The sequence below is a fragment of the Bacillus rossius genome, chromosome 7, assembly GCF_032445375.1.
Source record: "Bacillus rossius redtenbacheri isolate Brsri chromosome 7, Brsri_v3, whole genome shotgun sequence".
In the NCBI taxonomy this organism is placed as follows: Eukaryota; Metazoa; Arthropoda; class Insecta; order Phasmatodea; family Bacillidae; genus Bacillus; species Bacillus rossius.
In genome coordinates, this window is record NC_086335.1 from 62,880,918 (window position 1) to 62,901,308 (window position 20,391).

At 35.0% G+C, this 20,391-nt stretch overlaps 1 protein-coding gene across 5 annotated transcripts in view; it reads right to left on the minus strand.

Annotated features, from left to right (window-relative positions):
- LOC134534190 (sepiapterin reductase) overlaps positions 1 to 20,391 on the minus strand; it is a 36,888-nt gene that overhangs the window by 11,357 nt on the left and 5,140 nt on the right. The window contains exon 2 of one of the 5 annotated variants that reach the window (XM_063372349.1): positions 19,100 to 19,154. The exons of 1 other annotated variant lie outside the window; for it this stretch is intronic. The gene's annotated coding sequence lies outside the window, so the exon portion shown is untranslated. Of the gene's footprint in view, positions 1 to 1,291; positions 1,505 to 15,872; positions 15,984 to 16,739; positions 17,110 to 19,099; positions 19,155 to 20,391 lie in introns of those variants that run through there. 3 more of the 5 variants (XM_063372350.1, XM_063372347.1, XM_063372351.1) reach the window with 3 other exon arrangements.

Consider the following 20,391-nt stretch of genomic DNA (forward strand, 5'->3'; position numbering starts at 1 on the left):
ATGCCACAAAAATTAAGGATTTTTATAAGATTTTATTAGAGATGGAAGGTGGTGTTGGTGGTCTAAAACACTGTTAGGTTAACCTAATTGTTGCACAATATATAACCATCTTTGGCTTCTAAAATCCTAATATTAATTTACATAATTACCCATCTAATGCAATCCGCACTAATTGGCTTTATTTGAAGTTGTAGCCGCATTCAAAGCAAATACGCAAACAGGAATGGACCAGACGACCAGTAACCAGTGCCTTGAAGAATCAATTGATACATTCAAACACGTATGGTTGCACAAAAATTAACACGAATGTTGGTATTTATATAAACATTTACCGAGGTCTCTCGATTCCTTTGCATTTAGGTGCTAAACATTATTTAATAGTTATGCATCCTATTTATTATTTTTAATATACGCATTAGACAGGCATATGCAAAACAGCGTGTTTTTTTTAACGAGCGCGTTTTAAAAAGAAAAAGTACTCCAACCTGACGATGTAACATTTGTTGATTCGCACTTTTATTTATATATAAAAAAACATTAAGTGTTTCCTCAACAATAATTTTTTTTAGAGTCAAAATAATTATATTAAGAAATAAATCACAGATCGTTCACAAGTCACATTACTAAAAATTATTTCAAATTAAGCTCTGAATGTCAAAGAGGCGCAACTCAATGCTTTAACTAAAGCTCTTATTTTCTTTGCAAATCGGCAACTGTGCGGTATTTATCAGCAACTAAACCCCTAAAGGTCGTTAACTTTTCGAAAGAACATGTTGGCTATATTATTTTAATTATTTATTTTTGGTCGTTCGTTACTGGGAATGTTCATAAATATTTCAGATTATCTATTTTCTCAATACGTAAAGACCAAAACACTACATTAAAGTGCTTTATCTTTTGTTTCAAAACTTAAAAACAGCATATTCGCAAATTACGAGTGTTGAAAATCATAACTTCATTTTCAATTGCAAAAAAAAAAACACACACACACACGCACAAGCCTGCTCATGGGCACATATCAGCCATGCTTATTTAATTGATAACAAGATAATTCAATATTGTCAAATATTTTTACAGGCTATAATAGGTTGCAATCATACTCAATTCGCCACACCGTTAATACAACATTCTATAAATTCTGAACTAATAACGTAAAATTACTTTTTTTTATTTAAGTCATTATGTTTAATAATGATTTCTTTATATTTAAAACTTTATTTTTTATGTTGGCATTGCTCAACCGCACAGTTTTTGTTTTGTGGCCATATGCCGCCTATTCAGTTGCGCCCACCTGCTACAGGGGTGATTGATCGCGAAGCCGGAACAAGATAATCGACGAACCACTGACAAAAAAGCAGATGACTTCGGGCGTCAACTGACGCGCGGCACGTGCTTCATGAGAGACTAGTGGGTAGCGAGTGCCGCGCACCACCGCCACGCGGCGCTAGTGGGCGCAGGTTGCGATCACCACCCGCCCAGGGGGCAGCACAGTCGCGCGCGAGCAGAACACCGCGCGGCCATTGTTCTACAACAATGCCTCTCGCCGCTGTCCCACAGCTGAGCTTACTGTCTCAGGGAGCGACGCCTGCGGCTCTGGAGCTTATCATCACACGGACAACCTCAAGGCTCGTCCTCGCGAGCGGGAGCTTTATCCGCTCCTATCTTCCACTCTTTCACATCTTAGAGCGTGACGTGCGCTCAGATACGAAATGTATGTGTATTCAAATTGATTCACAGAAATAACGGAAAACAGCTCGGTTTACAAAAGTGGTGACGATTTATAAAGTAGTCGCCAGAGTGCAGTAAATTTAGAGTGCTAAAATAATTCCTTTTTCAATTGTTTTTGTTTACTATTTTCATGCTTTAGTTGACTTGGAAAATTTGTGAGAGTTCAATAGCATTTATTTATATTCTGTAAGGCTAAAGTAAATGCTATTTTCTGTTTATCTTTTGAAACGTGAACCGGATACAGCACATATTACGAGTGTTCTTTCTTCTATTAAAACAAAGGACGCAGATTGGGACAAAAAGTTCAAGTTGAACAATGTGTTCGGACCATCGCCCACACTACGCATGACGTCAGAACGTCACGTCGGCCAATCAGTGATCAGTGTCAGTCAGACACAGTTAAGGACTGCAATTGTAGACGGGCCTTTACAAACACCAGTTAGCCAACTATCTGAGGGGCCGCCTAACACATACAATAAATAAATAAATTAGAGTCAAGCAACCCTACATGTTTTTGCTACCTTACTGGACCGTGAGCCACTTTGATCTTAAAACCGCACACTTTGAGTCCCACCGTCGTTTCTGATTATTAGAACAAGTGACGGGGTCACAATCTTTTATTGCAATTCCACATAGCGAGTTATGGGAACATAATAGTTGCTGGTGTCACCTTCACTCGCTCCCGGCCCAGCATGTGAAGAAACGGCGGTGTATCTCTTTGGCCATCTCTTTCGCGTCAGAAGACGTTGCATTAAAGTCGGCCTTGAAATTTTACTCTCATCACACCCAAAAAGCTTCACTCCTAAAAGTAAAATCAAATTGAGCACAAGCGTGATTGGGGGCGGGGGGGGGGGGGGGGGGGCAACCACCACTCCTGCGAGCTGCTCTCGTTACCAGGAAGCTTCGAGGCTAGCAAGGCACAAGTGAAATAGCAGTCATGGCGGAGTCTAGTCGACGGCCCCTCGAAACTATTTCCCCTTCCTCTTTCTCTTTTTTTTTTTTTGCCCTCGGGAACTTCTAGATTAACAACACGCAGCTCTCACCGCGCCTCGCTCGGTTACGCAACTGTGCAGGAAGGTAGTTATGGGTCGTTCGAGATAGAACTAACTCTTTCGGGCGGTGCCACCAGCCAACTTAATTCCAGTTTTGAATTTAATAGTTATAAGGTTTTTTTTTATCAAAATAAGTTATGAACCCTATTGGTGGACTAACACTACCACTTTCCTTAATGGCCCCGCGTACCGTATATAGAGCGTCAGAAAAAAAAACCATGCAATTTGAAAACTGCTCGAGGTATTAGAGTGGTGTGTTTACGAAAGGTATTTAAGAATACACTGAGGGTGGATGAGTAGTACTTTTTCCGTATTTTGTTTGTAAACTGTATTTTTAGAAGAATGAAAATGGCTGAAATGCATGTTTTCAAAATAATTTTTTAGGCATGAAACACCCGGCACAGATTTTTGAGAGCTCTACAGGAACTTGCATCACATCTTAATTTTCATTTCCCTGCCATATAATGTTATGGATACCACTCAAATCTCGTAGTCTTCTTGTGCACGACGAGAAGACTGCGCGCCAGTCCAGAGGAGACACCGCGCTAGAAGAACCAGCGAGCGTCGCGCTTATCCCGCCTCGCTGACACAGATACACCCCTGAGTAGGCGGGCCTCTAAAGCTTAGCCAACAAAATACGCAATGTCCAGAAAAAGCACCGTATTAAAAATGCTAAAAAAATTTATATTGTTTATAAATACCCATTCATTAACAACAGCATTAACTTAAACTGTTTTGATGAAAATATATTATATATTTAAATCCAGCTGTTTAAGCTAGTGGTCATAACTCTTAGCTGGCAAGTCAACTTAGGTCCCAGGTTCAGTTGCCAGCTACTATTGATATCTTCAACCTGTGGAAAGCTTCTTTCCTGAGCTCAGTACAGGGCGTGGTTTTGCCGCTTCGCCTTCACGAAATGACCCCGCCAAGTAAAACCTCGTAGGCACCATGGCATCTACCATGAAGGTGTTATCCGTGGTCACCAAGCTTAGAATAGAACAATCGGGACTCATTATCAGAGAAGTAAATCCTTTCAATATTTATTCAACGAAAGTAATTTCAGGAAAAGTATAATTTATTATTCAATCAATATATTGCAAATTCTAAATTGTCTTCAATAAATGAGATAATGAAAAAAAATTATAAACAGAATTGCTTTTTCATTATTTTGTAAAACTAACATTAAAATATTCTCCCAAATTTGATATTTAATTTCTTCCTTCTTAAATATACGATCAAACTTCGGCAGAATAAATTTAAAAAATGCAAATAAACAGGATTTTTTTTAAAAAAATGAAATTTCACAAAAATAAACATGTCTTATTTACACACTTTGAAGTAAGAATTGTAAAAAAAAGTTTTGAAATGTTTAGGGCTAAAAAATTTTTTTTATTAGCCTTATATATTTACAGAGAATATAAACAATTGAAACTATTATTAGATATTTCATATAAAATATTAAATGATATAAATTAATTTTTGAATGCAATATTTCAGTACATTTTCCTAGCAAACAGACTGTTGTAAGATTTTGTTGCTGAACAGGGAAACTTAACTTGTGCCCTTAAATATACATACAGTGAAATACCAGTCATTTGAACAAATTGGGGCTGAGACCTGCTTCAGACTATTGTGGTTTTTAATAAACCGAATACTGCTGTAATGCAACGTGTAGTAAAATGTATCTCTATAAGCCTCTAAATGTTTCAAAAATGTTTAACCACTGATATAATTTTTAAAAAATAAAAATTTCATTATTTTTTTTTAAATATTTATTTTCCCTTAAAACTTGATTGCATTAGCCAGATTTTTTGTATATGTGCATGTGCACAAACACATGCATGCATATATATATATATATATATATATATATATATATATATATATATATATATATATATATATATATATATATATATACATACATACATACATACATACATACACATACACACATTCAGATTAACTGAATAATTGTCATAATGCAACAGGGTGAAGTAAATACATATCTATAAGTTTTTAGTAGTCATGTAAAAGGGCCTTTTCACACACACACATATATACATACACATATACACACACACACACATTGCATTGACTCCAAAAGGAAATTGTGACAAAAAAACTTTATAAAACAAAAAAGTAACATTTATTTTTTGAAGTGTATATGAATAACATGATGTGCCTACCAAGGATTAAAACCATTCAACTTAACATTGGAAAAAAAAAATTTTTAGATCCACTTTATGTGGGCATAATTGTGCTGTAGTTTTTAAATTACACATTTTCACAGGAAAATACTGAACATATTTTCAATGCGTTTTTACATGAAAAGAAGTAGGTAAAGCTTCAGACTATGTTGGATGACATAGCACCCTTCAACATAGCTAGGTTAGATATTTTCATATTGCTATATAGATTAAAACTTATCAAGTGATGTTATGCAGTGAACTATGTTTCATACTCCCACTGATAAAATTACAAGATCACAGCTTTAAGTGCTACAGTGGCATGCAGCCTTACATAAAGGCTACATACACCCAAGCTAACTGCAACGGGTGCATTAGAATGTGCATTTCACCCTCTACCTCGCAGGCAGTCCCCTTTAAACTAGTACACCTAACCAGATGAAATTGGAGCATAAACAGGGGAACAATCAAGGGAGGAGGGGGAAATATCATCCTCAAAATTTGTAAAAAGTTAAATTCAAACAATGATATTGCCATTTCCTCCGTTAAATAAAATCCTGGCTACCCCCCTGCATGTATATAGACATCTTAAATTTCTCTAAACAATGGTGAATACTGATAGATACATGCTAACATCTAACTTGACAAAAAAATATTTCTTGGTTGAAAAATTTATATTCAAGAAAACCATAAAAAATTACTTAAAATAACACAGGCTAAAAAAAATTAATATTAACACTTTACTTTAAGTTTTAAATGTAAAAAAAAAAATCTAAAGCCTTAAACATATATGTGATAGTTCATTACATTGTTGGACTGATGTTCAAGAATTGTGGTTTAGTTGAAGCACCTATCCTAGTAGATTCCTGTTTGAAAATGTCATTAATAATATATTAATCACTGTTCTGAAAAACAATCAAACATTTGTGAACTCTAACATTTTCACTTAAAAGATTTTTTTTTAAGTCATTACTTTTCAATTTAGGCTAAAGAAGTAACTTCGTATAACTATAGAAAAGTTGGCTACAAGCCAAAGCGAATTCTGTGAAAGATGCAGAGCAATGTTGCTTCACCATGCAAGAATGTAGTAGTTAAAAATGAGCTCTTCAGTATCTATTTCAAATGTTTAAGTAAACAACAGCATCCATTTAAATGAAAAGCAAGTCACATCATCCCCACAATGAAGTCACGCACAGTTGAGATTATATAGTAAAACCGTAATAAGAAGTTTCTGAAGTTACTTAGAAATTTATTTAGTATTTATCATCTTCATTGACAAACAAACATGGAAAACTTATAAAATCGTAAAACTGTCAGTCACCGAGATGAACAGACAGATTTATGGATCTAGCCCCTTTGTTAGTCACCAGTTCAATAGGCGCAGACCTACAAAGTAACTACAATTATTACCTGCAGTTGATACACCGAATCTATGGAAACTAATATATAGAGATGAAGATATCCAAGTATACATGTACTTTAATTAATTTCACTCTTCTAAGGGCTGAATCCACGAATAAGATCTTTTTGCAAAAACAATATCTTATCTTTAACGTTATTCATTAATTAGTCCAGTATAGTAGTTCAAAACATCTGTAAGCTGTGAAGTGGTCATGAACATCAGTGTAACAGAGATGCTGAAAATGAAAGGTGTATTGAAATTTGAATTTTTACTACCAACGTAATTAATTGTGACGCTGGTGACAATACACATTTACACAGACATACCCATTTACACTGCGTACTAAAATAATGAAAACGTGACAAGTGATTATCATTTACAAATATTCCAGATCAATATAGCTCATCATCTTTTTATTGATGATATTCGTAGTATTTAAGTTTGGTAGTTTGTTTATGTTAGATTTCAAACCAAAGATGTTTATAATACTCAGTCGAAGAGCAAGAGTTATAGGAACCTTTGGACTTAGAACTAATAGTAGCATACAAACTCAGTTTACAATTGGAGAGTGGACATTTATATAATTACTTTTATGAATAGCATTATTGGATTGAACTTATGACATTTCAAATCTGTGAGATAACACTTAATTCACCATAGTTTCTTTTGAACAAATTTGACTAATTATTTGTGGGTCAAATAATAAAACAATTATAAATCTTGTGACTGTTCAGTATCAAAGGTTAACACGAACTTTATGCAGTTTGGGATACCTTTGGTTGGGGAAACAAACCTCGTCGAACTGCTACACGATTTGGAATGCTCTGGAAAACCTTTCAAACTCCGTGGCTTCCTTCCTGTGCTGCTGGCTCTGCAACTGCCGAAGTCGAATGTTAGGTTACTCCTCCGGTCCTCTCCCTCTGAACTTGACGTCGGTAAAATTGGAGTCGTCGTAGTGGATGCTGCCTCGGATCCCGTCGTCCGCGATGTCTCCTCTAGTAGATCGACATCCTTCCTTCGCGGCGTGGGTCGGCATCTCTTCTTTCTTGCTTCACGGACATATTTGATTCTCTGGTATCAAGCTAATTAACGTTGCCTGTACCAATCGACGGTCTTGATGTCATGCTCCATAATTGGTCACTACCTCTTCTAATACTTAGTAGTACCGGGTTTCTTGAAATGTATCAATATTATTCCTGGTTTTAGTAGTTCATTAATTGCTACTAAAACTTTACACGTTGATTCTTTGATTCTATAATCTCAAATTACATGGAACTTATTAACGATGTATCTTAATCCCTTGGCCGTCGAAAGAACAATCCAAAACTAAGCTTCCAAATTTTTAAAAAAAATAAACATTTTAATTTTCCTTGTTCCGAGCTCATCGATATATCGCTTGAAATCGCAAATATAGTTTAAGCGGAAATATTAATTGTGCCCTAGCCTCCAAGAATAATAATCTCTTAAGTGTTATCTCTCAGGAACAATACATAAATATAGTAACACCGAATTTAATGGGACAATATCAAACAAAGCATTAATAATTATTTTAATCAAGAAACATATTTATAGAAAGTAATAAAATTAACGTCTAAGCTAGAGTGAAATATTCATAGAGAACAAAATTTGGAAATAATTTTCAATATAAGGCAAAGATAAAATTACACAGAGACTAAAATAAAAACATTTAAAAACAAATGTTTTACTTCTATGAGTGCTTCACTATGTACATCTACAGTATGTATTTATAGGTCAAGTGCTCAAGTTTTTAATAGTATAAAGCAAGAAAACTTAAGTGAGAACTTCTTAAGATTTTTTTTTAGTGCATATAGCCTCGTGAATAGACTAGTTCTCAAATTGAAGCAATGTCTGGGGTTGGTATTCAAACTGCAACCCTTGCCTTATGAATGTAGAACATCAGCAATAACAGAAAATGAGAAAATTCAACCTTTTTCTTTGACTGAGGTTGCCACCACATCTTGATAGTTGGTAGTTTAAAATGTGCAATAATTGTTGTAAATTTGTATGTGACTCTCAAACACATATCAAAAGCATAAATCATTCCAGTATGGTTTCTGTTTACGAATTTACCTAATACATATCTCACTTGCTCCATTTTTGATCAACTCTTTTTTTCAAGTAAAATCGTATTAGTGGAATTGTTATGAGTTTCTCACCATATTAGTTCAGTTATTAAATATACTATTTTGCATACAATCAATGCAGTACGGCTATATGAAGTCTTAACTGAAACCAATGGGGAACATCAGCATCTGCACTAGCCTGCTCTTGGTCTGTACTGGCCGAGAGACGTATTCAGTCCCAACGCACTCACTGTGATAGCGGTAGTTTTTCAGGTTCCAGAAGCGAACTGCATCAAGAGAGAGCGCACCAAAAGCTCTAACTTCCACCTGTCTCCAAGATGTCAGTGGTGGTCGATGTGGCAGAGTCAGAATCATCACAAACTCCAACACCCCCCCCCCCCCCTTTTTCCCCAAGGCAAGCCGGGTTCAATTCCCGGTGAGGTCAAACCCGGATTTTCTGCAATGGTGCACTTTGCCGAGAGTCGAATGGGTTTTCTCGGAGCGCTCCCATTTACCCATCCTACTCATTTCCATCAGTGCTCTCAGCATCTCATTGCCTGTCGATTGTCTCCAACATTACTGATGACTATCACCTCAAACCGATTCATTTCCATTTCCAGTGTCTGAGCATTTTTCAATCACTAATCAAGAATCAAAACATTAAAACTATTCATAAAATCAGTTCAGATGAATTCAGATGGAAAGAGCAAATAAAATGAGTTGTAAAAGATTATGAGAATTTTAAAATAATTTAAAAACAGCAATTGTGTTTGTGTTTGAGTTTGTCACTAAGCAAACAAAAAAATTTATAATTGAGGAATAAAATTAATTTTTTGATACTGTTTGGAATGGATTATCAAGAGTTATTTTGTCTCCCAGCAATTCAATAAAACTTAAGGCTTAGATTGGTTACTTCAATTTCTTGTCATTGCTACCGGGAGATTTTCCTGTAAATTTATTTTGATAGCTCTCTTGCATTTTTTGTTGAGTTACAAATTTTCTCATGTTATTTTCAAACTGGATTGTACAAGTAATCATAAAATTGAACGATTGTATGCAACTTTATACAGCAATTAGAAAATCTTTAATATATTTATATATTTTGAGAATATTTTAGAGCACAATAATCATACATTTAAAGGAAAAGCCCTCACATAATAGTATTGACAATAAAATACCTTAAACATGTTATGTGAGACCGAGCTTAAGAGTGTATTTTCACATTTAAAACTTAAATACTAAAACAGTAGGTCCTAAAGCTGGCTGCACCTATTTCGGGTCACGTTCCAGTTGCTGGTACGACATCAAACTGCACTCGCTAGGAGCAGGTCACAAACACTTGCTCTTTTCTGTCACAGTGCACTGTATGCAAACACAGTTCAGTCCTCTGGAACACGCTATTTGTAGAGCCAAGGTTTTTATGGTTTTACATTTTGACAAATTTCTATGTGCAAAATTTAAGATAAAGTTGGAACCATTTTAATTTTTAAGAATGTTGAACATACATCTCTATTATCGTACATAAATAAATCAAATTATTCCAATTGTAGCAGATTATGTATCCAGCAAGAAACAATGTATTATTACTTAAATTTCATGACTTTACTATCAATTTGAGGGGGAAACAATTTTATTTTGATTGATTGCATGGTTTAGTCAATTTTCTAGTGCTTATATGGTTTCCAATTTTAATTTATCCTTTCTCTTTGTTTACGTATTAAAATACTATTAATATAAAAAAAGTCAATGCAAAATCCTAATGGTTCTTTGTGTGCCTTTAGCCACATATGTATGGAATCAGATTTAGACTATTGTATTTTTATTTACTTACGTAAGGGGTCGTCCATTAATCACGTGATGTTTTTTTTTAGCAAATTTTTAACCCCCCCTCCCCCCTAGTGATTTGTGGTGAGGTTTTAGACTTTACCCCCCCCCCCCCCCCCCCCTCTTCCAATAAATCACGTGTATTTTTTTGGTACAAAATATTTTTAAAAATTTCAGAATATTATATTTAAATATAGGTATAATCTAATTTAATTCTGGAAAATTAAGCACAGCATGTATATTCGGCGCCAAAATCACAGTCTTACTGGCGACTGGCAAGCCGAGCCGGGTGGTTCATGTTGCGGCGGGCGGGGATATTGTTGCCTGGCTACGACGAGTCAAGGTCACGCGTCGCTTTTCGGTTTAGTAGAAATCGCGCGAAAAAATAAATACACGTGATATCTCTCTACACCCCTCCTCCCCCCTTGTGATATTTCGTGATTTTTCCCGAAACCCCCCCCCCCCCCCCCCCTTCGAGCCTCACGTGATTAATGGACGATCCCTAACACCCCCATTAGTTGCAATCAATCCGAGTGTTGTTTCAAAACGGAGATTCCCAGACTTTCCCCCCCTTCCCAATACCTTCCTGCGAGACACTCCCACAATGATCATTGGCACACTGACCCAAGGGTGGATCCAGATTGATGGTCAGCAGAGAGCCAAATTAAATATTCTAATACAATTTTAGTGCATTTAGAATCAGAATATTTAGTACACTTTAGTTTTGGTTCAAATGTGTCCTGTTATCTAGCATGCCGTTATGCTCCCCCCCACCCCCCTTTCTGGATTCACCAGTGTACTAACATGAGTTAAGCTCTCTATGGTTCGGTTTTATCTGCAAGACACACTGCACGCAAGTAAGTAATAGTGTGAGATATGTTTCAACAGACAGGGTACATGTGAGATACATTTCAACCGATAGGGTACATGTTTGATAGTTTATGTTTATTATTGTAAGCACATATTGAGCGAATAAAATATTGCAGCGAGAAAATAACTTTTGATGTTAACAAACCTAGTGATTTTCAAGCAGTAATGGATATGTTGTTCAACGTAACTGTTGTCGGTGATGATGTTGGCGGTTTAAGTGAGACAGGTGCCGAAGATAGTCGAAATTTGTCACAAAGAATCTGATAAAATACAAGATGATACTGATAAAGAAGTAAAAAGTAATGGTAATGATTACTAAATCACGAAAAACAAGGTTACGGAATGGAAGGAAACAAGACCGAAACCAAAAAAAACATAATCACATAACTTAGTCATTTCCCAGGAGTAAAGGGGCAAGACAGCTAAGATGCCAGTCAAGCATTGGAACTTTCTTATAACAGATTATGAATTTGATGTTATTGTCCAATATCAACACATTGAGTCAGTTTCAGACAATTACAGTCATGAGAAAGATTAAAAATGCACAAAAAAAGTAATAAAGGCTGTTATTGGACTGGTTTATTTAGTGGGAATTCTCAGAGGGAATCAGAAAATTTAGAAAAATTATGGGAGATAGTGTTGACACATTTTGTCTGGGAATGAAATCAACATTTTTTAAATTTCTGATTCGATGCATCATATTTGATGACAAAACATATGAAGAGAGAAAACAGTGATATCGCTTTGCTTATAATCAAGTAGTGCTCCCATCATTTGTTGATAATTGCCAGAAATGTTAGCCTATGTGATGAAATGTAACTATTTAATGAAAAGGAATAATTCAGAGGTAGATGTGGTTTCAGATGAAACATACAGTACACTCCCGATTATCCGTGAAATTAAGTGGCAGGGCCACCGCGGATAGTGAAAATCGCGGATAATCCACAAAAGAGCTAAAAATGGAAAACAAAAAAGGAAACATTAATTTCAACTTAAAAATCTAAAACTTTATGTACAGTAAAAGTTATAATCAACAGTAAAAATTTTTTAAATGATGCTAAAATTTTAGTATTTCACTGAATTATTAACATACAATACATTTCAGAAATGTAAACATAAAAGTGCTCAACCATACGACTAGAAACAAAGCACGACAGAGACAAAAATAGCAACGCATGCCAGCCTACTGCGTGAGTTCCGAGAAGGCCTGTGGCGTTTTACTGTATACTGCACACAATACACTCGTCAGTAGAGTTCAAATTTGCTCACTTGTAATAAAATACAGGTTTACATATGTGCTGTATTTTTTCGTAGCATGCGCCGCCCGTGGATAATAGGGAGTTTACTGTACCTCCAAAAACCAAACAAATACAGAATTAAAATTTTTGCCTACGTTGATGTCAACATATACTATTCTTACAATCTTCAAGTAGGTATTTGCAGGCCAAAAACCCGAAGTACTCTGGATCATGCTATTTGTAAAGCCAAGGTTTTAATGGTTTTACAGTTTAACAAATTTCTATATATTTAAGATTGAGTTGGTATACACCAAATTTGCTTAATACCAGGTAAATTTCTTGTTTTGCCCTGGATTTTGATGTAATGCACTGCAGTAACCAGCATTTCTTCGTTATTTTAGTGTGTCTAAAATTACCTGGTACACCAGTTTCAAACATTTTTAAAATAAATTTTCTTAACTCGGTAATTGTTCTGTATCACATTTCCAAATCTATCCTTTGATTCTGATGAGATCATCCATATGATTGATCCAATGGTACATGATACTTGCATTTTTAATTTAGTATGTAGAAAGATCTTGGACATAACAAAAATATTACAACATAAACAATGTTAGGAAGTAAAAAAAATTAATTCAGATTTTTATTTTAACTAATTCAATCATAATTCATTGTTACAACACAAGTTTTGTTATATTCAGGATTTTTCGATGTAGGTACTAAATTAAAACAGCAAGAATCACATATCACAGGATCAATGTATTCAGTATCATGCCATTAGGATCAAATGATAGACTTGGATATGCAATACCAAACTTTTATCCTTAACCCATTTTCTTTTACACAGTAATTTATATATATACATATATGTTTACTTATGTATATATGATATATTATATATATGATATATGTCAACATTCTACAACTATTAATATTTGATGTGCAACTATAACATAAGTGAATCATCAAAAAAACAAAATGAAAGTTAGCAAAATGATGCAGAGAATTAATTTTTGTGACTTCTAGAACATTTACCATTTATTTTGGGACTTTCAAAATCCATCCTTCAGTTTCTTTACTTTTTTGGGACTTCCGTGACCTCAAGACACCCTGTAATCTTTCTTCTAACTGTTAAATCTTTGAGTTTCCAAATCTTTTTACTCTTACTTTATTTCAAACAAAAAAAAAATAGACGAGTGACACCAAGCTTTCAAAGATTCTGTGAAAGTATGCTGGGTAGTAAAGTAGCAGGATTTCATCAGTATTTGCTATGTGTTGAAACACATACGTACTTCTAAAGTAAAAACTTTTGGATTGGTCTTATTTAAAGCATTTTCAAGGCTTGGTCTCACACACCATTTTAATTTTTTTCATTTTTCGACATTATTATTATTATTTACGGGTAAACCTGAAATTTTATCATGGTACCTCCCTTGAATTTATTGTTCCGTCATATTTATTTTCAATATTAATTGAGAGTAATATAATGGGCATAAAGTTGCACAAGTATTCATAATTAATATCATGCTACATAAGACTTCCCAAGCAGGGGTGTAGCCGGGGGGAAGGGGGAGGGGTATTCGGGGTTCTAACCCCCCCCCCCCCCTTAACCAAATTTTTTTTTTCTTATCTGAAAGCAGGTTAGCTAAAAGCCTGGGTGTCTTACTGCTATCACCGGCCACTGCACTAGAGGGGAAGAGTAAGCGAGCCCTACCGATTCTACTTCCCTTCCCCTACCCCTGTTGCAAGCAGAAGCTATAAGGTTGTGACGCCGTGACAGGTCCCAAGCTATCAAATATCTTACACCTACTGTGTTTAACCAGCGCGGTAATTATAAGCAGGTGTTGACTGGGCTTCCAAAAGTGTAAATATCGCTGTGTGTGTATAGAATTGAGACGATGACATGGTGTCATGTAACTCTTCAAGCTAAAGCTAATTGTTTCCAGGAATAGATCAGTTCTGCCGAAACCCAACCCTTTTTATTCCTTTTTTTTTGTATTGTTGAGCTTCAAGCATGATTTATGATTTTGAGTGGACGTAAACAAGGCCCTTGGATATATATAAATATCTTTAATTAATTTATCACTTCATCAATCAAACAATTTTTTTTATTAAAAAATTAAAAATATTTTACCATTAGAATATTTAAAGTACCGAAAACTGCTAAAATAGCACTATTTTACACCTTAAAATCCTAATTTTTTCCGGGGGCGGACCCCCGGACTCTACCATTTTAATAGGGGGGGAGGGGGTTACCATGCTTCTTAACCCCCCCCCCCCCCCCCTCAATACATAAATCTTGTCTACGCCACTGTTTCCAAGTGTTTATCTGTGCTGTTTGTCGTTGTCCAGATCATCTGCTCTGTCACATTGCTTGGTTTCCATTGTGCACCTCTGTGTTATTGTGTTTGTTCACATTATCTGTTCCGCATCATTGTTGGGTACACCTGTTTGTTACTTTATTGTCCCAGGTTATTTTTACTTTCCTTGCTACTATCTTAATTTTGTCAGTTCACTGTGTCCACCTTTGCTGTTATAACTTTTCAATTAATTCCTACCATGTAATTTTCTGTGCTTGATTAGGTTTTGAAATTTTTGACATAGCATGTTTATCTTTTTTTGAATATTCATCTTTTTTGTACGTTACTCGAGTCTCTTATGATGTACGATGTAACCAGCAATAGTGTTATGTCAAAAATATCATCCCAAATATATCTACAATATTGTACAATGATGTGAAAGGTTAGTTTTGTTAGGTCAGCTACAATATAAACTGTTGCTATCCTAATCGTCAGTCACAGTGGAGAGTCAAGCTTTTAACCCGCCTCCCGAATAGGCGAGTATTTTTACTACTTGAGTTTTTTTTTTGTTAGGTTCTTGGCATGATTTGTATTGCATAATTCATCTTCATATTAAAAGTTTTCCTGTGCACTAGATCCTGATGGTATGATCCTGTGATGGATGATGCTTGACATTATAATTTAGGGTATTAAAAGATACTACACATAACAGAGGCTTTTAGGAAATAAGGCAAATTATAGCCTAATTAATTTAATAATTTACATGGTATAACAGAAATATATCAATATATAAATTTTATTTTGAATGATACAAGGTGTTCTGTTACACATGCTAATCAAAATGTGTGATAAGACACGTCGCCTATTCTTACATAGGTATGTAGGCCCATTTGTCAGTGGGTTAGTGCTAACAGTAATGTAATTAATTTCTTTTGAATACAAGTGTTATTATAAAGTTTTTTTTAAAATCTCCCTCCTATTCCGAAGAAAATTAATGCATTCGCCCTTGACTGATTCATATATGTAAAAAATGTATTTATTAGTTATTTGTAAATAAAAATAATTTATAAATAACTTATAAAAAATACCACTATGAAAATACTTCACATAAAGAAAATTATTGTACCTTTAATTTCCTGTAACAGTATTATCACTGCAGCAAGCAATGGAAAGTTCCGTACTAACCTGCAAAACTCAGCATCCAAACCAACATCGGGTCTGTCAGCTGCGATGTGCTATGAAATTACAGGCAGAGCACTCTTTTAAAGGAAATTAATATGAGAGTGCATTCGGAAATCATACTAATTTTCTTAATGGCAGGTGTGTTCATAGTTCAACTTAAAAAAATTATTTTTAAATAATTTAAATAGAGAAATAACAAAAATTGTTTTAACATAAATGATCAGGCAGGGCGGATACATTAATTTTCTTCGAAAAAAGAGCGGGGTTTGAAAAATTAAAAAAAAAATTTACAAGTATATTTAAAAGAATTTAATGACTTTAATATTGTTACTAACCAAATTGACACATGGACCTACAAATTTAGCCGTTGGTGACGTTTCTTCCCACACAATTTAATTAGCAATTGTAACAGCTTACCTTGCATCACTTTATATGATATACTGTCTTCACTGATATTTTGCAAAATCTTTTCATATCATCGTAAAAAAAATAATTCCTCCTCAACCGCAAAAAAAAAAAAAAAAGCACCTAACCATGAAAAAATAAACAACCAAAAAAAGTTACTTAGTAATTTTCCCATTTGAATTTTTTTTTAAATTAAAAATGACATTATGGCTACTTGCACAGTCATAACTTAGGGCAAAGTAAAATGTTTCTGAATATAAATAATCAACTTCCAAAGGTTTTGCTTGCCAGACTCTTAAAATGGTCCTACATGTAGGATCTTTGTACAAAATTTATGTCGTTGGAATATATTTATAATTTTAAAAATATTATTTATATTACAAACAACATTTGGGTTGTAACTTAACCGTTTAATTATTTATTTACATTTTATTTAAGTATAATATAGCGTGAGATTCATAATACCTGTCTTTTGATGCATGCTAAAAGAATCACTTCTTAAAATCGCCATATTGATACGGCCAAAACATTGCAGAAATGTTGCTTGACTGTTTGTTAAACAGTATGAATTAGAATCTCCGCCGTACAACCTTCACTTCGATATGATAATATAGTCGTTTTAAAATGTTTCCACAGTGCAAACAACTCACATTTAACCGACATTTTGGCAAAACAACCAACTTAGCCTAGACTATGTGATGACAAAAGAAAACAGCATCACTTGGTTAAAATATAATTATGTAATTTTTACCACCACCTGGTAACAAACTACAATTTTATTAATTCCAGAGATGAGATAGAACATATGTAATGGCCACCAGTAATTAGAGAATTTTACTATGTGTTTTTTTCTGAAGTTTTTTTTTTCAGAACCTCGTTTTAAACCAGGTTACCTAAAATAACAACTGTAACTAAATAAACGAACAAATTCTTGATAATTATTTAACTAGACTTTAACAACATAAACGATTCCAACTTCAATTGTTTAAATTTACTGGAAGGAATTTTTCCACTCCGCTCCCACATCCCTTTCCCAGATTTGCTTTTAGCTGTAACCTCCTCTATTGCACAGTCGCGCCTGCGCACGAGGATGGGCAGACAGTTTAGAGGGCTTGTCCACTTCATATTTGTCTTAGTCCAGCATTTATTCTACTACTGAATTTTAGCACATGTTAGATGATGATTTTAAGCTAGTTAGGGATCAGGTATTTAAGATAGGCGAAGTGAAACTGGCATGCAACATGGTTGTGAAACGCCAACAGTCAGTGCTCCTCTGTCGCACAGGCTGTTATGCCACATCGATGCCTGCCCTGCAGCATGTTGCACGTCAGACGATGGTGTAAGAAAGTGCAGCAAGTGGAAAGGCTCCATGGCCGATATATCGTTAGCTGCCCTTGCGACACTTCTGTGTTCCTCCACAGGAATCTCATGTATTAATTCGCTAAATATAATCACCAAACTTTATTATGTTTTCCTTGAATTGTTAAATATTAATTGAAATATTATCATCATTTGTATTTATTAATAAAGCAAAGATTAATCACTGTGCGAATATGCCACCAAACTCAGCCCGAGTCGTTCCTAAATAGTCGAGTAGAAATAAACATTGACATGGAATTAATACAAATAAAAAGTCTGATTGCGGTGTCTTGCAGGTAATACCTTAGTGTTTAACATACTAAAAATCTACATTCGCATCTTTGCACCTTTGGCCGCCATATTGGATATATGGCTGACAGTATGCACATTTCCGGCAGTTTTTGTTATTTTACGGGTAAACCATGCAGTTTAGCGAAAACATGTATAAGAATTAAATTAAAGGGAATAAAATTTAAAACAATTTAGGTCTATTCGTTTTCCCCGTATCTCTCATGGTTTTTCTGTTATTTAAATTTAAACATTGGAATTAATTTTGAATTTTGCAGACACACCGCAATCAGACTTTTTGTTTGTATTAGTTCTATGTCGGGCCCATTTTTTGCTTATTTCTACTCGACTAAAACTCTGTGTACTTAACGTGGGAAATATGATCTTTGGCGGTGAAGACAGGGCCCGTGCAAGGTAAATTGGCGCCCTAGGCGAAAAACCTTAATGCCCCCCTCCCCTCCCGGCCGGACACCACAAAAAAATTTGCCTTGCCTCAAAATACATCACGTAAGCTTAAAATTTTTTCAACAATCAAATGTAAGCAGGCTTGTGTTTTTTTTTTTTTTTTACAGTTTTACTTATTACAAATTATAAACAGGTCACTGTGGACTTTAAATAATTACTTATATCAATATAAACATTCCAAACTGTTACAAAAATCCATTTTAATCTAGTTTCAATAATCGTTAAACATATTATATCAGCTGTTATGTGTCGTGCTGCGCCGCCCCCAGCTACTTGGCGCCCTAGGCGGTTGCCTAGTTCGCCTGTGTGGACGCGCCGGCCATGGGTGAAGAGCCGCCAGAGACGCGCCAGTCGTCTGACTGTCTCAGGGACCGGACGCATGCGAACCACCACTGGATCTCACATTGCCTTGTTCTCACCTCTAGTAGCCACAATAGTGTAAGGGAGAGAAGAAGCTGCAGACTTTTCTCTGGTTTGCCAGGCACCAGTTCTCAGAGAGCAGCCTCTCTGGGAAGACGAAGTGTGGACATGCGGCCCCGGTGACCAATGAATACTAGATTGAGCCGGGAGAGAAACTGGCCGTTATACCGCATAGTTCCACATGTATGGACCCGTGGACAAGCCCCTAAGCACATTTCCTACACACAAATGTATAGGACAAGGCAAATAGGAGGACAGGCGGGTTAAACCATAAACCATAAAGGATTACTCACAATACAGTTGCGATGTGGTTAGTCCTTTTATTGAAGTGTCTTAGCTCTCGAAATACTGCATTTTGTAGGAATAATTGTGTGAAATGGAACATAAGTTGATGAACAGAAATGTGTTACAATAATGGCTGACCCATGTTGTAGCAAAATAAACACATTTATAATAACTTTCGTAAACATTATGGTACACACCCTACATATTGTTGTGTCAAATGAAACTTTATGATAATGCCTAGGACAACAGCAACAACAACCACCATCGATTTTATGTAGGGGTCTATGGACCATGAAACAAAAAAAAATTATATAATTTTTTTTTAAATTTCCGACAGTCACACCATAGTAAAGGCTATTATATATAGTACCTATTTGAAATCTACCTAAAATTGAATAACCACCTCAGTTAGCATAATAAACAATTCGTTCTAAGCTATTTATTGCTGGATACAGTGAGTTAAAAACATTAATAATATTTTTTCTGCAAGGAAAATGAGAAAATGTTTAATAGATCATTTTTTAATATTGGAGAACATAAAGATGTTATGTACATTATGTTCTCAAAATGTCCAGAAGTTTATAAAAGTTTTAAAAATATTTACATAAGAAATAGGTACTTCTAAAACTACATACCCCTATAGGCTGTATCGAAACTTTTTTTTTTTAATATTTGTTAATATAATTCCAGCTCCTAGGTATATATTTCAAAATTTGTTGACAGTATTAACGATCTTATCAACAGTTTTTATTATGTGATTATATTTTAAGAAGGTCTCAAGTATTACATCATAACAGTTGATCTTGCCACACAGTAAATTGTTGTAAATAATTCAAATTGAGTAATTTATCTTCCATTCCCAATTGTAGTTCCATTGGGAAGTATCTCTAAGTAAAAATTTGGGAATTGAATGTTTCTTTGCAGGCATATTAGTATTCTTCAAGATTACATCATGGACTTGTTGGTTGTAACCATAACAAAAGGTAGTTTTGACCAGAAGCATTCGGAGAAATGTATTTTTAGGGAAAAGGGGAGGGGAATAGAACAACTTTGCTCATAATTTCTTTCCTTTTGTTGGCGGTAATGATTTATTTTTAGAGTCTCTTATGATTTCCAGGCAAAATGGGGGGGGGGGGGGGGGGGGGAAGAGAGAGATAAATATCACCCCACCCCCCTCCCCAGCATGTACGCCCCTGTACTGACATCCAAAAACTACACAAACTACTAAGTAGTTGTTTTAGTGTATATTAAAATGGAAATTTTACTGAGATAAGTAACTGTAGACTTACAAATTAAAAAG